This window comes from Zonotrichia albicollis, chromosome 6 (genome assembly GCF_047830755.1).
Source record: "Zonotrichia albicollis isolate bZonAlb1 chromosome 6, bZonAlb1.hap1, whole genome shotgun sequence".
Taxonomy (NCBI): Eukaryota; Metazoa; Chordata; class Aves; order Passeriformes; family Passerellidae; genus Zonotrichia; species Zonotrichia albicollis.
In genome coordinates this window covers 23,046,352-23,067,295 of record NC_133824.1, presented here as the reverse complement: position 1 = coordinate 23,067,295, position 20,944 = coordinate 23,046,352, and the positions used below count along the sequence as shown (strand labels likewise).

The window sequence follows — 20,944 nt, the reverse complement described above, 5'->3', positions numbered from 1 at the left end:
CCACATCTTTAGAGGAATGTACAAGAATGTCATTGTCATCACTGCTGCTAAATTCAATGGTACATTAATCCATTAAATATGAAAGAATTAACTAAGAAATGAATTTATTAATATACTTATATCCAGCTACGCTCCTTAAGACTTGTGTTCATGTGATGAACAATACACAAAGTTTCTCTGGAGTGCTATCCGGTGGAGAAATCTCCTTAGAACTTTAAATAAACTTACCTCAAGTTGTGTAAACCTATATAATGAGAAATGTCTAACAAAAATTGGAAATGGAGCAGAGCAAAAACATTATCAATTGTCTTGGTCTTGCCAAATATATTCCTTCAGCTGCTCACAGCTTTTGTGACTTTTTTTCAGTCTATTTTACTAGAGGCAATAGAATTATACTGGCATGTATTGTGTATCTACTAGGTGGCCTCCTGCCCTTCAAGTTCAATGATCCCTGCAGATTCCCAAGAGTCTTTACCCCTACGTTCCTTATCAGAATGTTCCTAAAATAATATCACCTCTACTGAAGTGCCAAGTGAAAGTCAAGAAAAATAAATTAATTTTTGTACATTTGATTCATTGTAGGACATTTTGACACCATTATATTGATCATTATGACTTACTGTTTTCCTTATCAGTGTCTCCCTCAATAGCTTTGGGAAGTTATACAGGATTGAAACTGGGCAATAATTTTTTAATGAATTGACCATGAAAAATCTTCAAAACTCACAGCATTCAAAATTTTCAAAGAAGGGAGGGAACAGTTATTTTCAAGCATTTTCCATTGAAAATAACCCATTTTCCAATTAATCCACTGAAAATGTTGATTATTTTGATGAAAATATGCAGATGATGATGATGATGATGATGATGATGATTATTATTATTATTATTATTATTATTATTATGCTTTCTTGTTAAAAGCTTTTAAAAATAGAGTTCTAAACCACAAAGGTTGGTAGTTGAGTTGCCTAAATACCTCCACAGATGTAACAATAAATCTCAGTCAAACCAAAGTTTAAAATCTATTTTCTGCTGCAGAATAATATTTTGTGAAAAACATCCGTAGATTATTCTGTTTTATCAGTCATTTTTGAATTCTTTCTTAAAAGACTTTGGGAAACTCAGTATTGTTATTTGGTAAGGTGTGGAGAGTATGCTTTGTTCAAACCTAGGAATGCTGTAGGAATCATATAATGGCTAAGGATAAATTGCTCACTTCCAAGACTTGATATCAGCAGTGAGATCTCCTTGAGCTCAGAAAAAAAGATCAATTCTTCCCATTTCTGCCATACACTTGGCAAATATTGTAGCAAATAATCTACCCAGGATGGGATTGAAAAAAGACAGTCCTTCACTCCTTCCTAAGTGTTATTTCACATTTCCTCTGTGAAAAAGACTACTTTCAGGAGCAGTTTTAGGGTAATGAATATTATTGCCCTAGATCATCTCCTTGCAACATATAAGCATCACCCCCCCAGAGACTTATGAGAGATTGTTCTTTTCAGTATTTCCCACAAGCTATTTTCAGTGACTTTTGGTCTATATTATATTTTCACAGATCCCATTATCATCTTTCTCTCCCCACAGATTTCCTGCAGGGAAGTGAATCACCTGTAATAAGTGCAATTCCAATAAGTGGCTGGTTTGGTGCTGCAACAACCAGCCAATGCTTTGATGCTCAAAAGTGTTTTGCGGTAAAGTTTTGTCTCCTTAGGATTTTGACAACCTTTGCAATTTTCAAGAAGTGGGATAAAACTATCTCAGAAGTGCTTACAAAAGCTGGGGACACTTTTGTTAACTGAGCTGTCATTTTGGCATGGTTCCAAGTGCACGGCAGACTCACTGAAAAATATTGCATCATAAAATAGACTGTGTAACAGAGTCTTAGCTTGGAATATACCTGAGAACATGAGGTCAACCTGTGCTTGTTATCTCACTAAGATTTCAAAAATCCAAACAACTAAAAACCCCAACCTAGCAGAGGGTTAATTGAAAACTAAGAAGAATCTACTTCAGGCAGTAATGTTTTTTAAACCTTCCTTTAAAAATTTTGCTTATCAAGGAGTGCCCTTCTGGTATATCAACTGAGCCAAGACTGAGTTCTCAAATACTATGATGGCTTCTGTTAATTAGATAGTTTATCTGTGATGAGTTGTTGACACTGAGATGATTTGTGTTAAATAATTTTAAAATATTCTGTGGGGCACTAACTTAGATGCATTGTTTGTTCATATTCCAGGCCCCGGCTTCAATCTTTTTTACAGTCCTCGACAGAAATGAAGTTGATGCTTCAGCAAACTTCTTTAAGTCAGAACAAGTAACATTGCAAAGATATTTGTGATTAACTGGAATTTTCTGCAATTTTTAATTTCTTTTTTTACAATGAGCTCTAGTTTAATACCATAACATGTGAAGAGTATTTCTGTAATATTTAAATACATGAAGTTTTGCTAGTTTACAACTTCTTAAATATTTCTTTTTTAATGTTTTCCGTCTCAAAAATGCATCTCCAGTCCCCCAGTTAGGGGTAAAAATGCAGGAAAGACTCGCAGGACATGGAACTTCTTTCTACTAGGGTGCTACAGTTTTCTAAATGCTCTATATTTTTTAAGTTTTATTTCACAGGAAAAATGGATAAGCTGAATTTTATTTGTAAAATACACAATTTCTCACAAAAATCCATGCAGTGTGCTTCAGTGATGCCTACTAAATATTACAGTGCTTGAAATAAAAAAAAAATAAGGCTGCATGTAGATGAACCAAAGATAAATGCTTACAGGTAGCAAGCTACTCTGGCACCATAATAACAGCAGAATATCCTTATTTGTTCTGATTCTTCTACTCCATAAATTAGCTCTCATTGTCTATCTTGCTTCTCTATTCATATACCTTGCATCCCTCCCATTTTTCTCTATTCTTTCCTTCCCATTCCCTCTTCCAATAAAAATTATACCCTTCTTTCTGACTGTTTTTATCTACTTTTCTCTTGTTTGCCTTCACTCTCTAGTCTATAAAGCCCCAAATGCTCCCTTTTCCTTCTCAACGCCCCATCCTTCCTGAGTGGGAGTGCTGCCCATGCCGCGATAACACCTCAGACTCTGTTGTGATCTCCATTCTGCATGTGCACATGGATACAGTCCCCTAATTGAGAGACTTTTTTTTTTATTAAAAGCATTAGACATTTATATGTAGGAATAACACTTGCAGAGACATTCTCTAGGTTAAAAGTTAAAAGGGATGTCAATCATCATACTTCAGAACATAAACAGATTGCCAGCGTGGGTTGAAAAGGAATTTTCCCCACATAAAATCTTAGAAGTTTGCAATAGAAAAGAACTAATAGGTCAGCTAATCTACCTACCTGCCAATTCAAGCTTTTTCCCCAACATGTATTTTGCTGCTCCTTTGGCCTCTCAAAAAATCTCAAGCAATTGGACTGTTAATGTTTCCCTGTAGAGAACATACAGTTGTTTAGTGCAACTAGTTTGCTGTCCAGAATTTTTCAGGTAGACAGTTTAAACTTTCTTTTATTACCTTCATCCCACAAGTCTTCATGGCACTTCCATCTATCATATCCTTTCTCTCCTGATGTATATTTTACAATTTTCCATTATATATATATTGATGCCATGGCCTGTTTGATGGTTTCTACCTAATCTGTGATGTGACTTTAGCTAAATAAACAATTCTTTTCAGAATGACTTCTGCTTAAAATTATACTCCTGTAACTACAATGCACATGAGAAGAACCACCTACACCATGACTGCAGGCAAGCTAGAGCTTCTGAATACAAAAACAAATACACATACATCGATTTATCAACAAACATACCGACACTACATGTGGTAATGCAAAATGAACGTGCAACTAACTGTAATTTATTGCAAGACAGGTCTTTCAGGTATATGAACTATTCTGTAGTACTCTTTTCTGTCCTGAAATTCTTTGTTCAGGGAGGAAGATAGTTTTCCAAGCAAGGCATCTGCCTCTGCAGTAGTTAAAAAAACCATAAACATTAAGGGATTCAGAGCAATAAAGATTTGTCAATAAAATAAAAAATAAAGAGAAAAGTTTCAGAGCTTGGCGGGTTAAACAGGTAAAAGAGCGATGTCCCTTCCGAACCCACTTGTAAATCATCCCAAATACCACTAAAACCAGTCAAACCAGATTCTCCACAATGTTTTAAAATTCTCATATCCTAACTTATAAACAACATTAAGAAAAAAATTTACAAGTAACCCAAACAGGTAGAAGAATACTTTGCCTGGGTCTTCAGAGAGACACACTGTTGCAGATGTGACAGAGGACAGGGTGAGAAAGCACATTGCTGTTCAAATGTGTCATGTGAATTTTCTGTTACTTGTGGGATTAGTAACATGCCAGAAGAATGAACAGCAGGGCATAATTTTTATTGTACTCTGTGTTACTGTTACAGCATTTAGGAGTCAGAAAACCAACAGAGAGAATGCTGACTTTTGCCACAAACAGCTTTCAACTACTATCTCCAGTTTCTGTTTTCAAAGATAAACAACTGTCCACTCTTTGAAACCTCATATCATCATTTTTCTAGAGCTATGGCTTTTGCATATCTAAGGCTTTACTATGGAGATATTTTGAAAGTCTTGAGGCCAAACTCTAAGCAGGTGCTATCAGATGAAAGCTGCTAGTGACCTTCACTGCACTGCCTAGCCCTCAAGATATTTTCAAACTTCATTGACCTAAGAATGTCAGAGATCTAGGCTGTTCACACAGCAAACACAGATCTCAGTGGTCCTCCTGTAAAAGAATGTTGAGAAATACAATATAGAACTTTCTGGTTTAGGTAAATTTCCTTTAAAAATCTAGCAAGCAAGTTTATAATACACTTGAAATGCAGGGATGAAAAGGTTACTATAAAGTATCTTAACTAGACACATTTCTGTAACTCTGTTTTTATATTTCTTTACATCCTTTGTAGATTAGCGTAAACACAATTAATTAATCATGAAAAGCAACTCCTACAGAGTAGAAGCAGGATTTTAGCTTCCAAAGCAACTTCCCTGCCAGACCTGAAAAATCTTATTCATCGTCAAGCAGTGTCACTCTTCTTAGCCAGCCTTTGATACCATGAGGTGCAGCAACCAAGAACTGCAGCAGTCTGCCTGTTTTTTGACATGGATACAGGATTGAAATATACTGGGCTATTTGCACCATCTGGTACATGCATTTCAGTTGAATGAAAGCAGATGAACTCCTGGGCACTTTGGTGATGAAACACCAGGAGAAAAAGAAACAAAACCCAAGAGATGTAAAAGTGTTAGTGAGGAAAAGAAGCTGAATTGATCTCATTCCTGGACTACAGAAGGTCATCTTCTAGGTTTCCACACATGACATGGGACTACATATTTGACTCCTTGAATGTTTAGAGTGGGAGTGCGTTAGATCAAGCAGACTGTTCTAATGATCCTTTTTAGTTTTGAAATCTAGGGATCTATAAATATGTATATATCAATGTTGCTGTGACTATGATTTGCAGCTGTCAATCAGTTTGCTTTTTATGGCTGTAAAATTTCATTTCACTGGGGTTTTTTGTGTAGTCTTCTGAAAAGCATAAAAGTCTACTCCACATCTCCACATTTTAGACAGAAGAGTAATGCATGATTAACAGTATGCTGAGAGGTGTCACATTCACATTAACACTGATGTGTGAACCAGTGGTCAAATGGCAGATTACATGTCTGTCACAACACATCAGGGCAGTGTTCCAGTCTGCCAGCTTTACCCTGCCCAGCTTCTTCAAACAAAGAGTTCTTCTGAAAAATGTAGCACAAAAAAGAATGTTGAGCCTTTGGGGGAAAAAGAAGTCTGTCTCACGGTCAAGCTTTTTGAAGACTTAGTAACATCAAATGGCAGCAGGGGTTACTCACAGTCACATAACCTTGCAGGTTCATGAATCTCTATAGCACAAATGGTGCATATGTGGCCTTATCAAAGATTTTCTGCATGATAACTGTATTACTGAAAAAGTACTACGGCTGGCATATTTCGATTTCGAGAAAGGATGCCAATTCTATCAAGGCTAGAAAAACTCTGACCCAGTTCCAAGAGAAAAAGCAATTTTTTGGAATATCATTTGAAGCAAGAAGTTCCAGTTCATTGAAAATGTCATGAAAAGTGCCCTTCTCCTTTTGTCTTAAGGACAGAATTTTATTTTTTAAGTGGATAATTAACTAGCTGCTTGACTTCTTATATAGCAAAGAGTCACACCTGGAACTAAAGTGACTTTAAAGGGTAATGATGTCTGAAGCCAAAACATATAACGAAGCGGAACACATTTGCAATCCCTTAGGATGTTTACATATATTAAAAGCAAAATTTTGGACAAGCATTTTATTATTGTTTGCAAGCCCAAAAATTCTATCTCAGGGTTTAGAAATGCTTTCCAGGGGATTGTGAATATTGTGCTCACTTGGGCAGTGCCTGACTTCTTACATGCTTTGAGTCTCAAAAATCTACTGAATTTTCCTGGAAGATAAATTGCTGTTCCAGCAGTACTCTCACTGAAATGAAAGCACAAATTGGAAGATATAAAGGCTAACATGCTTAAAACACTTAAATAACATAAAAGTTAAGTTCTAGTTTCAAAAACACCCAGGTTACATGGATCTTTCTTTACAACATAAAAACTTGTCTGCTGAAGAATATTATCTAAATATTATACTGGTAAGTAGTTGGCATATCAGCCAGTATTTGGACTCAGCCCAAAATGAGTAGTTTTGTATTGTCTTAGCTCATTTCTTATATGTTAATATAGATGTATTATATATAATACACTTGACAATAAACTCTTACAACATTTTAAACATGGGATTTTAAAAATCACTCCTGATTTACACAAAAACATGAACTGGAAGATGGAATCTACACAGAGATAGGATATGGAGACAGACACACACATACATGTGTATGTGTATATATATAAGTTGTGCATTCTTCCATATTCTATGTATGCCATGCATAGACTCTTTATATAATAATATAGAATACATACTCTACATTTCATAAATCATTGCATATTAATACACAGAAATATGCCATTTCTTGCACGAAAAATTATTTGGATTTTTACACTGATTCTGTGTGCATTTGTACACATTTCTAGACAAGTTATCACCAAATTCTCTCCTTTGTATGATCATACAGCTTTTACTAATATCCTCTTCTCTGCTCCCAATTTAAAACATTGAAAATACCTATACAGTTGCGAAGATCTATGAATTTATATAGTATATACTCATTTCTCTTAAAACTACTATATTACAGTGATAAGGAGGATTTTTTTCCTAATTTTTCCTTTTTTAACTCTCTGCTTTGTTAGTGAAATGAAGTTCAACAATATTCAGATGAGCCACAATTCAGCTTGTCTTCTTTTCATAATTTTTTTCTTCCTGACACCATGAACCTGCTGCTACTCTCATAAGATTTAAAGTTTATTTCTGTACACATTTTGCTTCTCATTTCTGTATGAATGGCTTCTATGTCTTGAGGGATAGAAATGTTATTTTCTGTGGCTTGAATTTAGACTTTTGAAGAATACCATAAGTATGGCATGTTACAAGGAGGAAGAATACTAAGAGGGTGTGAACTCCACCTTTACCTCTTGACTTTCAAATTGTCTTACAGTCCTGTAAACAATTATTCTTAAACAAAGGTCTCACTGCATTTTACAGTACTATACATAAAAAGAAACTAGTTGTGCAGCACAGCATGGTGTTATAAATGATACAACTGCATAACATTTTATGTACAGAAAGTAGATACAAAACTGTGCACAACATAAATGATATTCAATGAATGCATTAATTTTATTCTCTTATTCAAAGACAGAAAAACTTAATAAAATCTTTTTTAAGCTCTCATAAATGCACACTTGAGAAATGTAAAAGAAGTGTTAGAAAATTGTCTAATATTATTCTAGTGGGAAAAAAAAGAGACCTGCATGAAAAAAATCTCCACTCCAATGAAAGAAGGTTTAAGAAGAACAATGAAAAAATTTAAATTGGCCCAAAAGAAAGAAAATTGGAGCTGATATAATGGAGTTTTCTAACTTGAAGGACTTTATTAACAATAGCAATGAAATAGTACCTACACTGAAACTTTCGTAAGAATTAATTATTGGTCAGCTCTGTTTCCCTTAAGTTGCAAGATTCACGGGAAGAATAGTGCTCTTAAAATTGAGGTTAGGCATCTAAATAAAGCAATAATATTTTATTCTGTAACGTTCACAAAATCCTGACAGAACTGACGTCTGTAAGTGTCCAGAGCTGCTCAGCATCTACATTTTCTGCAAGTAATATTCCTTTAATGTCATTAGATACATGCTGAACAACCCATACTTTCAAAACACCATGAAAAGTATCAACTAACACTCTAAGCCCAGTGTACTTCACAGAATAATTTCACAGCCCTGTGTCTGGGTCCTGAAAGTATTGCCTATACTTAGCTGTCAATTAAAGACTGAATGGATTTAAATTATCCCTGTTAGAGGTTTGTTTGTGCTTCCATAGTTCATTTCAAAAATTAGTTACACACATGTTATTATTATATTATAATGAGTCATCTGTTAATTATTTTTGACATCTATGATAATAAAAATATACAAATGTTCCAGTTATTAATAGAATTGGCCTATCTTTATGCAACTCAAATTGCTATGATTGTTGGACAAATTGGCACCAGCTCACTCTTTCCTCTTTAAAGTGGTGCATTACTATTTCTATCTAAGTTACGTGAAGATGTACACCCTGTAAGTCTGTCTTTAAGTAACTGCAGATAACCAGGGTTTAACTCACTTTACTTTAAAGCCTTTCACCAAAATGCATGACTACGCACACTATCAAAAATAATCTTCGACCGACCACATGCTGTGTAAGGGTACCAGTGAAATACTTCATAAACAGACAGAATGCAAACATGCACAAACACACTAACCACTAATGCCATAAACAACTTCAAGCACAGTACAAACAAAATGCATGCCAAGAAACCTGCTTGAAAATGTGTATTATAGAAAAATACACTTTCAATTTCTGAATGTTATTTGACTACTTATTACACAAAACCATAACTATGCAGTCCGTGATGGCCCTTGAATTAAACTTCTGCCAAGTTCCAGAGACTGTTTATTATTCATTGTTCCTGGATGAATATATGTTATACATAATATTAAGAGTACCTCTTCTTTTTCTCCATGCATGTTACCTAATAAAAATAGGGAATATATACACGCTATATGCATATCACATTTAAAAAACCCCAGTAATTATTGGGGCAGAATTTGGATACTCAGCAAACACAACAATCTAAATTACAAAACTAATTTACACCTGATAAAAATCCACACCCTTCACCACCACTTTGAATCTGTAAGTACATTCACTTCTATAGAGAATTTAAATATAAGAGTTTCTTCCTTATTGGCCTGATTACAGTGCAATCACGTCAAAACCAGTTGAAGCCTCACAATGGCATCACAAAGTACCCAACATGGTAAGAGGCTGCCAAGTGAAACCCTAAGCCTACCCTTGGCAGGCAGACTGGCTGCAGACAAATCTGATTGGGATATATGTTAGTGGAAAAAAGAGAAGGTCGCTATTAAATAAGAAATACAGAAAAAAAGTCAGAGCCCAGAACCCATCCCTTAGGACTTGGGTATCAGTTCCCAGCACTGGAATTTAGTCTGAGGTTCCTCCCCTCCAATCTGTTCTGGGAGAGATTGTGAGTTAGGATCAATTTTACACCCAGTTTAAGACAGAAGTGACAAAAGACATAATTTAACAAAAATTACTCCCAGATTCTTCCTACATATTTTTACTACTGATACGAAAAACAGCAACAGTGTTGTGCCAGGCTGTGCAGCATGTTTACTGAATGGTCAAACATGCAATGAACAACTCTAGTCTTTTTTTGCTGAAGCTCTGACTTTGATTCTTTTCCTTCTCACACAGGTATTTATGTTCAAAAAACCTGCATGAATATTGTGATCTCCAGTCCTTTGAAAAAATTTTACATTGACCAAAAATTTACAGGAAAGACTGGCAGAAGAGGGAAGATAAAAAGATGGTTTGGTTTGCTAAGGCTAAATCCACTCTTAAAATGCCCAGCCAAGCACAGAACATCCAGGTAGAGTTCATTGAGAATCAGAAGCGAAGAGAATGAGCTGATTGGTAAGAGGTGCTGAAGGCACCACACAAATGTGATTCCAGGCAGAACACAAATATGAGTGCTGGTTTGCTGGGCTTATCAATGGTTACAAAGAAATACTGGGGTAAATCTTTCATGGCATGTCTAGGCTTCCACTCCAATTCAGGTAGGTTTAAGAATCACAATGAAAAAATATAAATGGTCTCAAAGTGAGCTGGAATTAGAAAATTACTAAATTAAACTGAACAAATTTCGCTGATGACTAAAAAGATCACAGTGTGGGCACTGATTTATCTGTTCTGATGATTCATACTGAGGAAATTTAACCAGGTGTTCATCCAGGCAGAAGAATTCACTATTGCTGTGGCAGAGAGAGGATGTTCACTCTCCAGATGCTGCTGTTTATAACACAGCATAATAAAATAAATGCAATTAGTGGTCTTCCAAAGTAACACAGAATTTTACACCCCCGATTGGCTGAAAGGTGATACCTCATCTCTTCATCCATACTGTGCAGCAAGAAGAATTATCCTCAGGACAAGTATCATTTAAATTCAGCAAATACCATGAATCTTCATTACCAAATCACACTGATTAAACAAATCAAATTCTAAATTCATTTAAATGGGCATAACTTTTACACAGCAGCTCAGAGCTCAGTGCTCAAAAAAGAGCCACTTGTTAATTAATTTACTGTTCTTTATTTTTAATCCTCTTGGTAGTAGAATTCTGGCACATTATTTTTGTGGTTTTTTGCTTCCTCAGACATAAGGAAGTTGCTAGAGATATGGTTATTACATTCTTTGGTTTTCTTAAGTGGTGAGTTACTTGCCTAAATTCTTTTGTAGAAACAATCCTCTCTTGTTGCATTGAAATAACTTTGCATTAAATTAAAAGAAAATTAACAAGTTAAAGCTCTGGCTTTGGCATGGGCGAGTATTATTTGCCTGAAACCATACATGATTTGGAAAGTTTTGGCTGTGGTGGTGCAAATCCCTTGACACAACTTCAGGCTTTAGGTCAGTGGGGAATATTCAAGTCCTTCCCTGATAACTGAGCATGACTTGGTGATTAAAGATGTCAGGCGACCTAACATCTCTGGAGGTCAGCTACAGAAAAGTCATGGCCAGAAGCCTTTAAACCCATATACCTGTCTGTGTGTTTGTTAATGTCATTGGTAGTGGGAAATGTAGTATAAAGTTTAAAAAAATAACGCCCTATATTTTAAACTGGATTTATAAAGTCCAAATGTTTACTTAGAAATTAAACATTTTGGTACTGGGGCCTCTAGGATATGTTGGCAGTGGAAAAACTAACCTACACCAGATGGCAGAGGTTAAAGAAATACTATAAAATATGGCTTCTATTCATACGGTTCTCAGACAAACAGAACCCCAAGCAGAAAAAAACTGTGAAAGTGGAAAACCTTTTCATTTGCTTACATTTCTCTTTGCTACTCAGCAAACCTGAGAGGTATTGTATCATCACGTATCAAGGAAGTAATATGCCAGATTGTTGTAACAGGTGGAATATGTTTGTTTGTAACACGTTGAATCTGAAATAAAGAAAGGACCAAAGTTACGAAAGGTTTTTACAAAAACATTTACAAAATGCAAGTACCTCAGTTTTTTACCTTCAAAGCTTACAGCTAAGTGACAATTTGAGACAACAGCTGCATTTTTGTACACAAAATATAAAAATTATGCTCTAAAATTTTCATAGATTCAGTTAATTTGGCTAGATGAACACATAAACTAAGGATGTAATTCTGCACTAGTGATTTTAATTAAACATTTCACGAGAGTGTATTTTTTATCTATATTTTATTCTATTTTACCTAAACTACATAATCTCTAAATTGCATCTTTATTTTTTTGTATCTAAAGCTTCTTAAAATCACAACTGTTTTATAATTTCAATGTATTTACATAGCATTTCGTTAAAACTATCATGTCTATACAATAAATGCATTCTTATAATAGAAATACTTCTTGTACAATTTTTGTCAGTTCAAAAAATCCAGTGAACCCAAATCTGTAAAGCAAAATGTGTGATATAACCCATTTTCTTATTACATATGTAGTCATATGATGTTTTAAAAAAAAGAGAGAAAAAAAATGATGTGAACTTGGGCACAATGGACCATGCTGTCAAAAATATTCAGTTGTCAAAAATGCAGATGGCATAAAAACACAGAAACAGATCAGTTATTGGAGGGGGGGGTGCCAGTTTAATAGAAACGATTGCATTGATTTTTTAAAATTGATTATGTGCCTAAATATGTGTGTGGGTATCCAGTAACGTCTTCAAGGATACCTAAATGTTCTTTAAAAAAAACGCATTTATGTGAATAGTTAGGTAATTAATACCTTGAGAGACAAGGTCCAATGCCCAAGATAGAAATAAATGTTTCCCCACATAAACAGTGGTCAAAAAAGAAAAGAACAAGGTGTCTGAGAAGGAAAAAGCTCCCTGATGACTTGTCCTTTACCCTTAAAAAAAAAGGAAAAAAGAAAGAAAAAAATGAAAATAGAGCAGAAGCAAATGAAAAGCTTTGCACAATGAAAACCACTACCGAGCAGTTCTTGGGAACATTCATAGAGTTCATTTGCAGAGCCTGAACTCCAAGCCATTACTAATGAAACAGCACTACTAAGGGCATTCAAAAGCATGATTAAGGTCTGTAACAAGCTACCTGGCCAATCTCAAAGAGTTCAGCTGGAGGCAGGCTCTGCCTTCTCCTTTCTGACTCGTTCCCCTGAGACAGAGAGAAATCTTGAAATACAGAACATACTCACAACTACTGTGACTGTTCCCTCCTTCTGCCCACCCTATTTTTGCCCCTTTTGCCTGTAAGACTAGTGGCATTTTGGTGCGAATACAAAGCCTCCTTGCAATGGATATAGAGTCAAGTGTTCATAATAAACTCATCTCTTATTGCTAGGCAACACTGAGCAATGTGAATTTGTCACTTCTGTTTGGTGCAACTTTCAATTTCACCTCCAACTGTAACAATATAGCCTGCTATATTTTAGATGCCACTGTGGTTGGATGCCATCCCAGGAAAGATGTGAACTACTACTGACAGGGAGTGAATGACTGGCAATGGGCATAAGCAGTTTTTTTGATTCTTAAGCCTTGACATATAATTAATTGCTAGATTTATTCTTCTAAGAAATTCATACTTCGTGATTCCTATTTACTGTCTGCCTTTTAGAAAAGGCAAATGGAACAAATAAATTTCCAGTTAGGGAAAGTTTTGTTTGCCTGTCTAGCTTTTTTTCATGTGATATTTGTTCTGTTCATATTTTTCTACTTTGACTGTCTTTTTGAGGAGTGGCTATAAGCAAAATTCAAATCTTAAGCACTCTCAATCCCTCATTATTTCCAAGGCACATCCAATTATGTGTTTGAATCAATACATTTCTTACTGCTGAATACTCCCCTTGCATCTAACACCACCCATTCTCAAGGAGCTCAGATTATTGCAAAATGAATATTATAGCCACAATCTTCTCAATCTGACGCCAAACTTCCCTTCCAATATAAAATAAGATTAATTCTATTACATGCTATCTAGGCTTCTTTTATTTTTATTACAGGACTGATAATTTTGTTTTTAAAACCTTGGTGTGATTGTCTGATCCGGCTATGAGGTCTCAGCTCTTTGATCTTTAAAGAATTAGGTCTGTTTGAAGGGCAAAAAAGGGAAAACTGAACACTGATATTGCTTCACCACCTTTTCTAAGACATAACTTGAAAAAAAGGACAAATTTATACTTCAAAGAAAATACATGTCTTCTAAAAAATCATCATCAACAGTCATTTCTCTAAATGTTTTGAAACACTTCACAACTACATTAACTACAGAAATATGCCAAACAACTGAGAATCTTTGTAATATTTTAGTCTTTGCATATTTTCACTGACTCACTAAAAACAAAAGGAGTTTCTGTAACTGTATGAATGAACCATGGCATGTGCATGTTCTTTTAAGAAAGGCCAAGGGTGCAGTTCTATTTTCTTAGCTCTGCTTTCATATTTATGTGTCTCATTTCCAGCTCATTGCTGATGCCTTAGTTGCACTATCCATCAACACTTTTATCCTCCTTGTTCCTCAAAAAGAACATAAAATCCTTTTTTATGTCGTGGTAATATTATTGCAAATAAAAGCAAATACCAAAATCTTTATTAGTCTGCCAAAATAATAAACTATTTAATAAAAGCATGCTGTAAAAATAAGGTCATTTGCATCACTCAAGTTTCTTGCAGAAAATACAGAGAATTATTGGTCAAAAAGTACAAACTGACAGCAATTATTTCTGCTGTTGATCTAATGCTGCCTGGAAATGGGTTAAAAAATGCACTGAGGTTTCACAAGTTTTCTATCTTTAAATGTTTGCTTTAAATGCTGTAGTATGCATAAGAGCCTGGGAGAATCAAATTTTTCAAAGCTGTTTTTTGCCAATTTTATCCATAATGGAAGGAGGAGAGACTGGATATATCCTATTAGAAATCTTTAATGCAAAGCTCATAGTAACCTTCTGCCTCCTAGACTGCCACAAGATTTATCATTCAAATATTTACCATTTTTATACTCCTTATTAATTGTGTTTGGTTAGGATTTGTGTCAGCTTTAGCTGTATGGTTTTCTTTCACCTTTTCCTTTGCTATCCTTGCAGAAGAGAGATCAATGAAAAGCTTCTATTTAAGAAGTTTGTTTAATGTTTAAAGTTCCTCATGCTGTTAAAATAATGTATCTAATGTCTGAATCTTTTTTTCCTGTACTACAAACCTCACCATTATTTTCTCACTGCAGTTTCTCTCCCCATCTGGTAGTTTTGCAAATATGTTATTTGATAAAGCATAGAGAAATCAGTATCCGTGAGATTTAAATAATGCTTCTGATGTCCCTGTCTACTTTCCCAGAAGAACCTCTATATAAACATAGAAAATAAGCTAATCTTATAAATTTATATAACTATAAATTATCTCATTCAGTACACAGAGTATTTCCCTTAATTGCCATAATCTAAATTATAAGAATGATTTTTAGAGCAACAGAGTTAAAAGGTTTATGAAAAGACTCTTTTAAAAATACTACAATGATGTTTTGTATCTTACTCAGCTGTAAACTCCCGAAACTCTCAAAATACTCTATAAGGTATAGCTATGTCACTTTATACAGAGAGAAACTGAAACAAAGAGCAGCTGAAGTAGCAAGAACGATTGAGCAACAACCAACAAGTTATTGACCAGGGAATAAAATTTCAAGATTCAGATCACTGATGCTGTCTCAGTATTTTTGGGCTCTATTGCCCCATCTTCTTAAGTGCAATAGCTCCACTTTGTGAGAGGATGAGGCCTGTATAGAGATGAAATATTTTGAAAATACATTATATATATTGAAATAAGTACTTCATGGAGCTCTGTTAGTATATTCAATCATGCTTTAAACCATAAAGCAGCCAGGAGTTATTCTCCTTGCTTCACAGACTGCACACTGCTGAAAGCTGAATTAACTCCTCTATGAAATAATGTTTAGAATATCACATGATACATGCAGGGTAGATAAAAGAATGCATGTGAGGAAGAGTGCTTTTATTTTTTTTTAAATTTTGAAGTTGTGGGAATTTAGTATTAGCATCTATTTGTATGCTCAGTCAAGGTTAGTTTTTGTCTTGCTAACACCTGAGCCAGGTTACACACCAGGTAACTCATATGTAGCTGAATCAGTCATTTCCAAAGTTTACTTGTTTGGGTATTGCACACAGTAACAGCAGTTGCTGAACTAACAGCTCTCAGATATATGCAGGACTGTGTACTTCAGGAGGAAGGTTTCCAAGTCTTATGATAACCATACAATTGAACAAACAGAATACGTACAAGAGCTTCAGTAAGCAGTGTTATAATTTAAATTAAAAGCATTTGCATTGTATGTGCCTGGTATTTATTGGGCTTGCTATGCTATGTATACATCATTAAGACAGATGGGATTTTAAAGACTTAGATAATTATACGAATGTTAATTAGAGCTTTGTCTATTCAGGCTAAGAGATGCAAATAAAGATATCACAAAATCACATCTTTCAGAATATGATATTTTGTATTACCTGTAAAACTCAGCAGATATGCAAGGGTCTTTTACAGATTATTTCTGAGCTGTGTTCTATATACAAGAAAATTAAGTAAAATGTCAGTAGTAAAACAAACCAGTGTAAGATTCCCACAGACAAAAAATTTGTGACTTAAAAAGACTATAGATTACTAAAATTCCCTTCAATTTTTTTTTAAAAAACCCACAAGCCCACAAAACAAAAAACCCAAACCCAAATAAACAGGCAATGGTGCCTTGTAAATTGAAATTAATGTTCACACAGCAAAAAACAGGGAGAGTCCTCTGGGTTAGTGGCATAGTTGACTATGGACAGAGAATCTGTGAAGTGAACCAGAAGTTCACAAAACTGCCTTTCAGTCTTTGCAGATGGATGGTAAACTTTTGCTCTTCTCAGCCCATATTCCTTAAGTTGTAATGATTTTTTTAAGATTACTGCAGAAAAACAATGACTGCAAAACTGTTTTGAAAATCATAATGCTTGCATGAAGACCAGAGAGCAGGTGTCCTGGTTTCTGTCATTGTGCAATTTCTCAGGCATTACAGAACCAATGGGAAAACCACAAGAGATCTTTTTGTTCAAAACCAGTTCTTATCAATATAGTAATCAGAAGTACCTTTCAGACTCTTGAAAAGTATTTCTTTACTTCAAAGCTTAAACAACATCAAAGAAAGCATACAGACAAAGCAATGTTGGAAAGGAAGTAACATGCCCTTATTTTTAGCACTTGCCCACTTGTCACTCTTAAACTCTCATCTGCCTTTCAAATGTAGTGTAATCTAATTTTTATGCATACTGTATGCTCATACAGACAATTTCCTCATTTCAGAGTGTTTTGAGTTTGGTAAAGGTTTTTGTACTTTTCCTTAACCTATTTCAGAAATAGCACTGTCACCATTTGTCTCAGTAACTTATAGGATGATGAAAATTGACATTTTTCTATATAGAAGTGAAAAGAATATTAGTTTTATCAAAGACTAGATGCCTTCTTCCCCTCCAGTTAGATGTGAATTTGGGCACTTCAGGGCTTAGTGTGTAGGATGATTTTAAGCAATGGTCCCTGTGGTTGCAGGCTCTATCACCTAATAATTGACCATGACAGGAATTGTATGTCCAAAGCCAAGGGGTAGAGTGAATAGCATATGTCAGGGTCAATTAGAAGGTGGAAGACTCTGTGACAAAAAAGACTGCACTGATTAGAGCATGATGTTGACATGGGAGCTGAAGCTTCAATGTTATTTCAAAGGGCACTGTCACAGCCACCTTCCTTCAGGACTCAAAATCAGAGGCAGATTATGTCAAGTGGTTTATACTACACATGATGTCATACAGTTCAATAGGACATTGAAAAAACTGATTTGCTGCTTCTTTTCAGCAATGAAATGCTTTCTCTGTATCACTCAAAATTAAGCTCCCTACTTTGCTAATTAGGTCAAAACAGCTCCATACTTACTAGATTAATTCTCTCTTGAAAAATTTAACTGTAAGAAGAAGAGTATTAAATGCGACACATTAAAATCTGCTTTGATTGTTAAAGCTATTAATGGTATTTTTACTGACAAAATTGAACAAATAGGAAGAGTGGAATGAAAAGAAAATAGTCCTTTTTATTACTTACAACTCTGTTATAAATATTTTATGGTACAGGAAGATTTTTGCAATGAAACAAATGGGCCAAAAAACTTGCTGTTTGCTTATTCCCCTGAAACTTCACCAGCTTTAACCACTCAAATGTTTTAATCAATGATGAACTGCAAAACCTTTTAGTAAGTGAGGAATGATCTCAAATTATATACCACTACAGCAAGAGATGATAGTTCCTTCTTAGATTTTCATTGCAACAGTTCAATTTTCTGACTTTTCATTAAAAGCTGCTTCTCTAAATTCCTGTGTCTCTGTAAAAATATCTCAGCCATTTCTGCCTACAAGACCTCAGTGGTTTAGCTTATGATGATGAAGAAGACGCTGTAGCCTAACCTCATTAAATAGATAGCTAATTTCTCTCTGTTCTCATGGATTATTATCCATGACCACATTTTTTTCCTGGGTGTTTTGCAGCCAATAGATGGCTAACTCCCAATAAATTAAAGCCCATCATTTTAGATTCAAATTTGTTGGATGATGAACACATTTTTAAGGAATATTGAGCCTAGTCTCTTTCTTCCTCTCTAGAATGGTTAATAGTCTCTAATATGCAGAAACACTCCAAAAGTTCTGTCTTCAGTCTTCATTGGCAGTTAACACAACTTCACAGGAAACATCTCATGTTAGATAACAGGGACTTGGTTTTAAATCTTGTACATGTACTTCTTTGCAATAAACTCATCTCTGATTTACCTTTTTTCAATGTATCATTAGATTAGCTCACAAATTTGTTTTGCATTTAAAATTTCCACAAAAAATTGAAATCTTCATTTCTAAAACCCCAATCTTTTTAATAAGGGAGAAAAAGTAGGGAGAATATAAAAGTGCTTTAAACCTGTAAATATGACATCCCTTTAAACATCACTTAAATGTTTAATTGCAATCAAAACTAATATATGTAGAAGAGAAACTCCTTTATTACTACAGGCTTTCTGGTGACCTTGAGGTGGTCAGACATTGTTTTTTGTCTTAAAAGTACTTAAAGACTTCACATGGAGAAAAATACATTTAAATACCATGGATTATGCTTAACAGAAAATAGTAAAGTAATGATTTTGCCAGTCACACTCAACAGCTTCTCTTGGTGGTAATTAATACTAGTGCTTTTACTAATAGAGAGAATAAAGATTTTGAACACTGAAAACTCATCTAGTCAAGTGAAAAAACTGTTTATTTGCCACTGAATATTAAGTTAGCTTGCACTAGTGCCTGATGGAAACACTGGTCATTTTGACAGAGACATAATGTTAGAAGGTTAGCGTTACATCTTTGACTCTCTGAAGAATGCTCGATTGGTTAGTGAAGTTCATCAAAAGCTTAGAAAAGCTGATATCATATAAGGACAATTGCCTATTATTCAAGAACCTATATAATGCTACTGTAGCCTAAATTCTGTTTGTCACAGTGGTCAATGAATAACAGTCCAAGAGTTCTAAAAAGTTCTATACAAAGGACAAAATAAAGTTGCTGAATTTCATAGTTCTGTAGAAAGAATTCAAATCACCTACGAAAATGACAAGCCTTGCCTGACCAGAAAGAAGAATGACAGGATTAGCTGTATATATATTTAAGTAGCATTTATAGGGAGCACTTAAGAGCAAGGAGACCATAGGCCAAATAGGTCATTCTTCACATACACTGGTGATCACTACGGTCATGTCTGTGAGAAAGGAGATCAACTTCAAGTCAATGTATGCCTATTTTAGTCTAAAAAGAAGCAATCAGTGTGACAAGGTGCCCAAGCAAATCTTAACAGGTTGTTTTATCTAGGGCATCATGAACTGCTAGTATGGTTATGCGGCATTCAGAGCAATACTCTACATCTGTCGTGCTGTAGAAATGTAGACAGTAGGACCTGCAGTCCTTGTAATCTCAATGGGGAGAGATGCCGCCTGAGAAATTTCTTTTTTTTTAGATTTTAGTAGTATGTCAATGCATCTCATGTTGACAAACTGGAATTTTTTTTGCAAAATATAATTCTAGTTAATCTCACAGGGAAATTGAAAATATCCTGCTCACTGTGAAGTAAGTGAAAATTCAGGGAAGCTGTTGATGACAGGCAGCTAAAGGAACTCTGCAGCCAGTTTCTTAGTTAAAAGTCCAACCGAAATATTCTCCTGTAAAATCTCAAACCATTTTTCTATACTACATGGAGAACTTTGGGTACTAAGAGCAGCAAAAAATTCTGCCACCTGTTAAATGAGGAAAACACCTCTGACTATAAGGGAGTCAGAGCAGGACACCCTAATATAGGCCAATAGTGGCACATTGCCAGCTACACCCGTGAAAACTCCAACATTCCCATTCTGGACCTGGCAAGAAAAGGCGGAGACCATTTTCAAAACCTTTGTTTCAAAATGGAAATATTCTTCTAACGTTATATCTGCTTTATGTATGCAGTATTCTGTTACTTACTGGTGATTATAATAGGAAATCTTTTAATTAAGAACTTCATTAGTTCACCTTTAACTGCCAATCACCAGATAATTGGCCCTTTGCTAAGAGGCACTGCAGCTCAGGTATGCTAAAATGACTGTTTCTCAGAATAACTTACTGAAAGTAAGTTATTTTTGGAACTCATTTATAAGAGAACTTAATTAACTATTCCAGATCATTAGGGATACTGCATTGCTTTTTTCAATCCTCTGACAGGTTCCTCCAGTTTTACTAATTCATTATCATTATTTTCAACTTTCTAGGCAGAAAAGGGTGAAAAAGAAACACTGAGCCATTGCAGGCCTTCTGCACAAACTAGCCAGTACTACCCCAAGATAAAAGGCAGCTTTGGTGGATTTCATTGTTTGAGCTGCTGTGGCAGTATAGCAGAATGTCTCGGGGCAAGCAGTTTGAGAGATGGTGCATTTCCTTTTGTCCACTGTCATATGGCAGAACTTTTTAAGAGCAGTGACACTACACAAGAGCTATTCCATAGGTGAATGAAAGCAAACAGATTTTCTCATAGAATATACTCCACATAATTTGAAAACAGCATCCTTTTGGG

At 35.0% G+C, this 20,944-nt stretch overlaps 1 protein-coding gene across 3 annotated transcripts in view; it reads right to left on the bottom strand.

The window, feature by feature from the left end:
- Positions 1-20,944, bottom strand: part of LOC106629487 (uncharacterized) — a 261,896-nt gene that overhangs the window by 237,357 nt on the left and 3,595 nt on the right. Inside the window, exons 2-3 of one of the 3 annotated variants that reach the window (XM_074542767.1) lie at positions 11,626-11,738; positions 3,362-3,450 (exon numbers count right to left, since the gene is read on the bottom strand). The exons of 1 other annotated variant lie outside the window; for it this stretch is intronic. The gene's annotated coding sequence lies outside the window, so the exon portion shown is untranslated. The remainder of the gene's footprint in view (positions 1-3,361; positions 3,451-11,625; positions 11,739-20,944) is intronic. One more of the 3 variants, XR_012580791.1, reaches the window with a different exon arrangement.